Below are 11,149 nucleotides of genomic sequence, written 5' to 3'. Positions count from 1 at the left end.
GCATTTCAATAAATGTAGTCCAGAGCTGTAAAGAGATTGATATCAGACCAATTTATTGTCGGGATATGGTATGGTCCAAATTTAAAAGTAATGACGGCCCCATCGATTTTTTCTGACCATGCGTTTTGTGATGTAAGACGATAGACAAGGTCCATACTAAAAAGATTATCAACAGTTTTCACGGTAACGAAGAAGTTCTATTATTATGTATAGTGATGTGCACACGGGAAAATCCCCCGACCTATGAAGAATTCCCCAAAGTCGGGATTTAATTTTTTTTTTTAATACCAAGAAAGTTATGAGGTTGTTTTTTTTTATGATAAATTATTATATTCAAGGTAATAATGATAGTACAATTAGTTTCTCGCTATCTACAAAAATAGAAGTTATAAGCTGACCCTCAACTTTCTCTAATTCAGCGATTAGTAACCTTTTTAGCACGAGGGTTAATTTATCCATTGCTTGGCATTGTTAAATTTGTAGTCGGTTATTTGTATTTTCTTAAACGGTATGTTTTTTATATAAAAAAATTAATATAGAACGCAAAAACGCAGGAAACAAAAAATGTCTCTAAGGTTAAACCAACAAATGCTGTCGATTTTTATCATTCTGAAATATTGAAGAATATATAAAAATACCTAGTTTTAATTTTGGGCAATTTGGAAGATACAAAATTTTGCCAGAAAACTTTTGGTATTTTATTAAACGGAAACATTTAACGTACGCAGTGTAGACACTGCCAACCTAATATTGAAGAATATATAAAAATACCTAGTTTTAATTTTGGGCAATTTGGAAGATACAAAATTAGCAAGAAAACTTTTGGTATTTTATTAAACGGAAACATTTAACGTACGCAGTGTAGACACTGCCAACCTAACAAATAAAAAAAACATGAAACACAATCGGAAGCTCGAAAAGCAATAATCTAAATACAATTAAAAATATGTAATAATGTGATACTGTGTAATTATGTGTAAAACGGTTTTATATTACATATGTGTTAAAAACCCATTATTTATTAAAATAAAGGTATTAAGGCAAGTTTTTAAAAATATTTTTGAATGTTAAAAACCCAAAATAACCTAACATAACCTATCCTAACCTAACCCAACCTATCCTAATCTAACCCACAATAACCCAACCTGACCTAACCTATTATAACCGAACCTAACCTAATCTATCCTAACCTATAATAACCCAACCTAACCTAACCTAAAATCAAAATGCTTTATTTAAAAAAAAATCGTTTTAAGCGTGGCCAGTTCCCGAATTGCCTAAATGGATATATATATATATATATATTATAGATAGTATATATATATATTATTTAGGCAATTCGGGAACTGGCCACGCTTAAAACGATTTTTATATATATATATATATATATATATATATATATATATATATATATTAATACCACGCTTACAATACACGCTTAGTAAGATTTTTTTTAAATAAAGCATTTTGATTTTAGGTTAGGTTAGGTTGGGTTATTATAGTATATTGAGTTATTATAAAAATATATAAACCTGGCGAAATGATTGTTTTATTATACATATTATAAGTACATGTCAGATTAGAGATTTGTTGGCTAATTTTACAATCAACGAAGCGTTTGCTTCCGTTTAGCTTCCGATTGTGTTTCATGTTTTTTTATTACACTTCCTAAAAACAAACGCGTATTATGCGCAAATTTCATATCGGTGTTCTGTCAAAATGGTGCGAAATTATTATTTACGTAAATAATATTAAGTATCAATATTTTTCAAAATCGTTAATGGAAAGAGTTGTTGTTTATTGTCATTAAGTGTAAATGCATAATGAAACGGTTTTTGTAGGTAAATAATTGTAAAGATCCAGAGGTGCGCTCTGTCGGCCAATAGGGAAACTACTCCCATGGCCGGTAAAGCTCGAATTATTTATTTTGCGCGAATATTTTAGCGGAATTTACTCGAAATATAAGATTTGAATTAGACCAATCAGAAGGTCTAAACCGTCCAGACGTTGGCGTAATAATACTACCAAAAGATTACGAGAGTAAATTTACTCCCGGTCGACCTTCTTCAAGCATTTTCTTCTTCTTGATCTTTTTTTGAGCAAGTTATCTAGCGGCTTGGGAGAAGAGAATTTATATTAAGGTTAAACGCAACGCTCGTTGTATTCTACGTGTTCACAGATGGCGTTAATTAATTAATTTTGTTTAAATACGCTTTTGCAAGGTATTGCTTTACAATATTAAGACAAATCATTTGTTTGCGCCCGTATATACGCAATATGAATATGAATCAATAGTTTTGTTCGTTTAAAGACTTAATTCTTTCGAGAAAGGCACACAAATACAATATTTTACCGATGATTCAATCCAATATTGTATTTGTATGCCTTTCTCGATAGAATTGAGTTTTTATATGGACATAACTATTTATTCATATTCATATTGCGTATATGAGGGCGCAAACAAATAATTTGTCTTAATACTGTAAAGCAATACCTTGCAAAAAGCGAATTTTTATCAAATTAATTAATTAACGCCATCTTTGAACACGTAGAATACAACGAGCGTCGCGTTTAACCTTAAAGTCGTCATCAAGTTCTGGTAAATATCTAAGATTTAACTAAGCACTATTAAGCTTGCTTAATCCATGTCCTGTATAATTCACGATAACCAGTGATAGTCAGATATGTCAGTTAGATAATAAATATTATAAATAATAATCATAAAATATATTTTTTTTAGTATTCACGTGCATGAAATGAATTTTCAATACCACCAGGTGCTGAACAATTAATATATCCTGAAGGGGAGATCTATACCGATTTGCATGAAAACTGATGTAACCAATTTACATAAGATTTTTCAAATATACGAATGCTAGACTCCAGACAGACCAATAAAAAAGACAATCTATAGAATGCATTGCATTATTAATATAGCCAAAGGTATCGTATTGGTACCTACCTCCACGCCATCTGATAGTGATGCGCTGCCCCCGGCCGGCGGAACTGATGTGGATGCACCGCCTCCGCCCGATGGAGCTAAAGCAGATGCACCGCCCTTACGTCAAACTCCAGGAAGTCAACCTTGGACTTTGATTAATCGTAATCGTAAACGGCGTCCCATCACCGTACGAGGTAGTCAAAAGGACCAGGAGGAAGTGAAATACTTCCATCTTTACCCCTTGCATCCAGAGACTACAGTAGATGACTTAACATCGCACCTCAAAACAATAAGTAAATCTGTCAGTATCTCCTCATTTAAGATAACAAAAATCAAAACGAGGGGAGAATATGCGTCATTTAAAATCGGTGTACCCGGGTCAGCGGTGGCAGAATTACTGCAATCTAAGCATTGGCCTAAGCATTCGTTCTTAAAAGAATGGGTCAATAAGGTAATTACACCACGGCTACCAAATTTTAAACCTAGTTGACAGTACAATAGTTTTAATTTCTTTTACCAAAACGTTAGGGGACTGAAAACTAAATGTTCTCTATTTTATTCTAACGTTTTGGTAAACAATTACGATGTAATAGGGCTCACTGAGACTTGGCTGAACTCCAGTGTGTGCAACCAGGAGTTATTTGATGACAGCTTTCAAGTGTACAGAAAAGACAGAGATAGTGGTAGTGGCCACAGACAAGGCGGAGGCTGCCTTTTGGCTGTCAAAACTAAGTTTAAGGCCGAACACATGCCTGATCTGGAAGCTGACATCGAAGACTTGTGGATAAAAATTACAATCGATTTGTTTGTTACTTTTATATGTGTAATATATTTTCCACCGGCATCAACTCTGGAAACATATCAACTATTCTTCGACAAGTTTCACGAAAACGTGGATCTTCTCGGAGGAAGGAATATTATTGTTTTGGGAGATTTCAACATCCATTCAGCGCGTAGCGGCAAGGATGTTGAAAATGACCTCAATTTTTTATACGAAGTGTTTGGGCTCACCCAGAATAATGGTATTCCCAATTCTGAGTTGAGGATGTTGGATCTCGTTTTGTGTAACATTGAATTAAATGTCATACATAGCAATTCTCCCCTCGTATATGAGGACAAATATCACCCCGCATTAGAGTTCCGGTATTCTTGTAAAAAGCCTCCGAAGACTACCAAATTACCTAAAACTACAGACGGCACTTTGCGGGGATGGATTTTTGGTAGGGGTGATTTTGTCAAACTTTATCAGATGATGAGCCAATTGGATTGGCATGAACTTTCTAAATTCGATACCGTTAATGAGACGCTACACCATTTTTATTCATGTATATATAATGTATTTGACGCTTGCTTCCCTAGGAAACCTCCCAACAGAGGTGGACGTAGATATCCGAAGTGGTTCACTAGAGATACCATCAGGAGCATTGAGAAAAAACATGCTCACCATAAAAAATGGAAAGCTACTGGTGACCAAAATGAGTATGAAATGTTCAGTAATCTCAGAGCAGTTGTTAGAAGAAATGTTCATATAGCATTCCGAACGTATGTCGACTCAATAGAGAGTGATATCAAGCATGATCCCAAGGCATTTTGGGACTACGTAAAATCACTGCGCAAGGATGGTGGTATAACAGACATCATGATGCATGGTGATCGGGAAGTTAGAGGAGCGGATGTAGCCAATGCATTTGCAACCCATTTCCAATCAGTGTACAGTAATGAGCCTCCATTACTAAATCCCATTTCTGCTTCCAAGTTGAATGTGAAGGGAGCCCAAAACATTGATATAAGTCATATAGACGAATCAGATGTTAAATCTTCAATTAATAACATGAAACATACACATTCACTTGGGCCAGACTTTCTTCCAGTATTTTTTTTAAAAGGATGTGTTGAATTTTTAAAAATGCCACTAAGTTTTATATTCAACCTATCTTTAGATACTGGTATATTTCCTGATTCCTGGAAAGTCTCAAAAATTTGTCCCATTTTCAAAAGTGGATCAAAGACATCTGTCGAAAATTTCAGGCCAGTGGCAATACTTTCCGCCCCGGCTAAGTTATTCGAATCGATAATTCATAAACATGTGCTGTTTCAAGTAGAGCCTTTCTTAATATCGGAACAGCATGGGTTTAGAAAAGGTCGACAACAGATACTAACCTACTGGTACTCACAGATTATGTTTCCAAATCTTTAGATAAGGGCTACCAAGTAGATTGCTCATATAATGATTTCTCGAAGGCATTTGATACCGTAAACCATGACATATTATTAAATAAATTGTCAACTATAGGTTTTTCTTTACGGTTTCTCATATTCTTTGCAAGCTATTTTACTGGAAGAAAGCAATTTGTATCTCATGGAATATTCATGTCAAAATTATTCCTTGTCCTCTCAGGCGTTCCACAGGGCTCTAATTTAGGACCGCTCCTCTTTCTAATTTTTATTAACGATATTACAGAAAATATTCTGCATTCCAGGTCACTTCTTTTTGCTGATGACCTAAAACTATTCTTGGAAATTAAAACTTTAGAAGACTGCATTCGACTCCAATCGGACATTAATAGAATTGTTGACTGGAGTAAACGGAATCGGATCGAATTCAATATTTCTAAATGTTTCATTCTTTCTTTCACAAGGGCACGTCATACTTGGTTTTACCGGTATACCATGAATGCCCGAAGTTTAAAACGTGTCTCCACTATGAAAGATCTTGGCATCATGTTTGATAGTAGGCTGACATTTCATGCTCATATCGAAATGACGTGTAGTGCTTCACTGAAAATGCTGGGCTTCGTCCTACGCACTGCGATGAATTTTAGAGACACCCGGGTTCTCCAAGTGCTATACATTGCGTTGGTTAGGAGTAGGCTTGAGAGTGGGTCGGTGGTTTGGAGCCCACATCAGGTGAAGTATTTCCTCATGTTGGAGAGAGTGCAGAAGAAATTTCTGAGATTCCTCTACCTGAGGGAGTATGGCTACTACCCGTGGCTCTATCCTACTGACTTTCTCTTGGGCATGCTCGGTATGAACCATCTACGGGTCAGAAGAGATGTGCATATTGTATCACACTTCTTCAAACTGATTCGTGGATGGTTAGTAAATCCGACTATCATGGAGAGTATTAGTCTCTATGTTCCTGATGGTTATCTCCGTCACCGACAGCATAGACTGTTTTATCTCCCGGCCTGCAGGACTAACTTGCCAATGGTCATGCCGGTGGGGAGAGCAGTCTTGCTGTTGAACAGAATTAATTCGGATATCGACATATTTAGCATCGGTGAAGCTGCCTTTAAAAGGCAAGCTCTATTGATGCTGGTATAGTTTATACACCGCTAACTATTATGTAATACCATTTTACAAATATACTTAAAAACGAAATAAAATGTAATTTTGTAATGTTTTTAAAGGAATAAACAAATTGAATTGAATTGAATTGAATACTGTTAAATTGTGGTTAAAACCGAAACACTCATAGATAGAAATCATCTCTTCAGTGGCAAGTGGCAACGTCATAATTATTTGGGATGTATGTCGTTCCGTGCGTGGGTCGCAGTAAATTAACGTCAAATGGCTAAACAAACATTGGAAAAAATAACGAATTTGAAAACTTTCAAGAAAATTTACCGTGCAAAACGATGTCAGGCATGATGGAAGCCATTTACAAAGATTTTAAAAAGGCATTTGATAAAGTAAACCATTCTATTCTACTGCAGAAGCTTGATCGTATGTATTCACGGTGATCTATTTAGATGGCTTAAATCTTCCTTAAAAACAGAACACAGCTCGTACTTATAAATGGGTATGAGTCACCTCCCATATTTGTAACCCAAGGTATACCCCAGGGGTCCAATCTTGACCTTAACCCCATGTTACGCTGCGATTTTGTTTTATTTGCTGATGATCTCAAGATTTACCGTAAAATTTCCGCTGATTCTAATGCTTCAAAAAGATCTTTACACACTATATAGCTGGTGTACTCAAAATGATACGTTTCTAAATATTGATAAATGGTACATCATAACCTTCACTCGTAACATAAGGTAAAAGGATCGTACATATTTCATTAATAATGTTCAATTAAATGCAGTCACTACTATTATAGATCTAGGAATCACTCTTGATTCGAAATTTAAGTTTGATGTACATATCAGTGATATCACGAGTAAATCCTTGAAAATGATGGGATTTATACATAGAATATCGACACTATTCATAATTTCCCATTATAACCTTGTACCACTCATTGGTCAGAAGAAAATTGGAATATGGTGGTGTTATCTGGAACCCACACTACTTGAAATATTAAAAAACTATTGGATCTGTACAAAAAAAAATCTAAGTTTCTTATCATTTAAAATTGAACTAAATTCCGTACTCGAGTCTTATGAGGAACGACTCCATTACTTTAACTTTACGACTCTGGATAAAATATGACAATTTGCTGACTTAATATGTCTACACAAAATTATTCATGACAAGCTTGAAACACCTCATTGTCTGAGCAATATTCTTATTAAAGTTCCTAATAGACGTAACCTAAGGAGTCAGAATATATTCCATCTAGAATTATTTAAGAACAATATTGCATACTTCAATCCATTGTCTCGAATGTGTCGTCTGTATAATTCTATTGAATGTAACTACATATGTAGATATATACGCACATAGTCTCGCTTATTTAAAAAAAGAAAATTAGTAATAGATTGTAAATGTTTGTTTTTTTTTATTTACTCTATTTGTTTTCTGTTTTTTTTTTGCTTTTGTTTTTTGGATCATATATATTGATCTGCATGTTTTATTTTTGATATCTTTTTTTGCCTTTGTTCACGTTTTGTTGTTTATATTTTTTGTAAATACATAGTGTATAATGAAATTTAAACTGTGCATGATGTGAACATTTTAAGTGGACTGTTGAAATATACGCTTTTTGCAGCGCTTGTCTAATGACTTTTTCATGTTAATAGTCTTTAAATGTTCCTAAAAAATAAATTAACACATATTGCTAATGCGTAGTGAATAATATAAAAACACCAATGTATGTAATTAATTTACCGGTATTCACATATTCTGAAGCCGGTAGTACGATACTGTCTAATTTAAGATTATTTATCTAATTATTTACACATATAACTAATTAATGTTTTTTTTCTTTTGAAATATCAAAAAGCAAAAAGTACCCATTTGTTCATTTTATTGCACCCACAATTCCACTGTCAAAAATTATAACTTAACTCGTTTTTAACCACTTTATTTTTCTCTCTTGGAACGTAAACTAATTGTCACATTATTGGAATACGTTTGTCACTATTCAATAAATTGTTTGCGATTTCTTTCAATACGATATCTACAGAGTTTGACATTTTAAATTACGTCAACAATGATAAACATAATTTACTAATATTCAATTTCAAGATAGCTATCGTTTATCACATATAAAACTTTCGACTGACATTTTTCACATCTTCTTCCAATACCTTAATAAACCTAGGTCGTAGATATCTCTATCTCAGCACCGCGGTCATGTCCGAAAACCCCTTAAAATAAATTTTCTCTGAAATTAAGCATACGTCAGACACGATAGGGTTTTCCTCCTTTATCTCTATAGTAAAGAGAAAGAAAGGATATTGGTTAGGGACACAATTTAAAGTGACCCACGTTAGGTACATAAAATAGCTTCTCATTTGGACGCTAGACGGCACTGGAACGAATAGAAAAAAAGTACGAATCGGCACGAATATTAAAAATAAATTAAAAATCGGGTAGTTTGTAATCCTTTTTTTTAATATTAATACTATTGCGGCAAACTTTTGGGAAGTCATTGACCAAATGACCTTCTTAGAAGAGCTGCTACTGTTTGCAACTACTATTGTAAAAAATGATTTACACCAGATAAAAAATGCAGTAGGTTGAAGAGAGATAATACATTATTATTTGAAACGTTTTTAATAAGAGTATTTAAGTTTTAGTGGCATTTAACTGCATTCTGCAGAACAACGCACAATAATTATAAACTATGTGTTATCTTTTGGCATGACAACAAACTACAATATGAAACCAGTTCCTGTAGTAATTGGATGTATGTCTCCTGAATAACGCCTCGACTAGATAAAATGTTTGGATTTTATCAACTTCCCACCATAATGTCACCCCGCGGCGCCACTGCCATTGCGTAGGAATATTGCAGGCAGCAGCAGGTACTGGAATTTTCTACTACGTAACGCACGCATAGTAGGCGTATTGTGTGTAGCTATTTAATTTGTTTTTATATTATCTTCATAATATTCTTCCGTACATTATTTTTATTTTGGGAAAATGAAGAATAAATCTTATTAATGTTAAATTTCGTCTGGTTTCTAGAGTACATTAATTTGTAAGTCTACATGCGGAAGCATGAACCTCGGTAAGTTCTATGTTTCGTTCGTCCGTTTGACGTTCGTGAGGATTTTTTTTCTGGATTTGTTCTGTTGTTCTTGATTTGTTTTATTCGGGTGTGGAGTCCACACACCACTAACATATTTCAACTTACTTCTTATAATGCTATCGAATATGGATATAATTGTATCTGGATCAATCAATATGTTTACATGTTCTGATGATAAACCCCAGGAGTTAGTAACATGCTGTAGTGAGCCGTGATATTTGATCTGATAACGTTAGTTTGGGAACAAAGACGATACGGAGATCCCTGATATCCTTCAATGCTGATGGCGTCGAGGGGGTGGCGGGGAGGATGGAGGGAACATAGGAATAGAATAAAAGGCCGAAGGATGAGAGTAAATGGTAAGGTATATTGGTGATCTAGTTTGAGAGCGATTGTGTAATGGATTTTCATTTAATATCACGTACAGTCGAGTTTAAAATGTTAATGTAGTAATAATTTACTTTAAATGAAATTGTGGATATGTAGATAAAGGAGTTGCGTTTTGAGTTGGTCTTAAAGAAGGAGGATAAAAAATAAATGACTGTCTTCTGTTGCGATTTGGTTAAGGTTTTAACAGGAAATTATTTTAAATTAGAATATGAATATACAGGAACATAATACCAGGAGCACAAAAATTTAATAGGATAATTTGTGTTGATTTCCGTAGTGGCGCTAATGTCACATTACATAAAAATATACAAAATTATAATAACCTCAAAACGCGAACCTGCTGACAAGAAAATAAAAATACTAGGAGCGCAGAAATATGATTGGGTATTTAAATTTTGTTATTACTATGAAAATTTAATGATCAGTGACACCAGTTTTAAAAATCACATAACTAGTAGTATTACGCTAGTCTAGTAATCTGTAACATCATTTTTTATGATTTTGACCTTTTACTTTACTTTCCTTTTAATGTTGATTTTTATTTATTATAGGTATATATCGATACCTTTTTCTTTGGGTGTGTTGTACAAATTGTAAGTTTTACATATGTAAATATATATGTCATTAAGACAGTAGTTATAAACTTTAGTCGTAAGTCACTAGATAAGATAGTCTGTAGTTTTAGTGTTTATTATTTAATACATATATTTGTACGGCGCTATTGAGGTGATTTTACGCGAAAAAGGGACTATATAAATTAGCAAAATATTATTCTTAATATTAGTAAGTATTATGTTAATTAATTTAATACCTATCTTAATTTAAAATATTATATTGTTTTCTGCAGTGCCAATGTGGAAACATTGAATTACACGTAGCTGTTGAATAAAACAATATTATTTCATTATTATTATGTTAAGTTTTAGTAAACTAATGTAATTAAATTCCATTTGTGAAATCCCTGAGGGTGCAAATAAATAAATATTGATCTTTAGTAAAAATAAACAGAACCCGTTTAAACAAGAAGGTTTGTAAACGCTTGAAACATTGCAATTACTGGTGATTTTTACAGCATTTCATGGTTATGACAATAATCTAGAAAGAAAATCAATAAACTCAATTAAAAAATTGTTATAAAATAGAGATTTTTGCCTAGAAAGTTGACTGCTTTTGGACTTTAAAATGATGTTAATTAGAGTGTTTTTCTGAGTCAGATACGAAGGAGGAGTTCATTGGCATTGTTCCTACGATGTGCAATATGAGAGGCAGAGGCAGCGGCAGTTACAGCGGCAGCGGCAGCGGCAGCGTCGGAAGCAGAGATTCTACTGTCGCGGCTAGCTGCAAGGCGCTCGTGCTGTTGCAAGGCGCGCGGACACGGCTGGCACGGTCCACCA

This window comes from Hesperophylax consimilis, chromosome 7, assembly GCF_061612785.1.
Source record: "Hesperophylax consimilis isolate HC1 chromosome 7, BYU_Hcon_1.0, whole genome shotgun sequence".
In the NCBI taxonomy this organism is placed as follows: domain Eukaryota; kingdom Metazoa; phylum Arthropoda; class Insecta; order Trichoptera; family Limnephilidae; genus Hesperophylax; species Hesperophylax consimilis.
Note: the sequence above shows the minus strand (reverse complement) of the source record.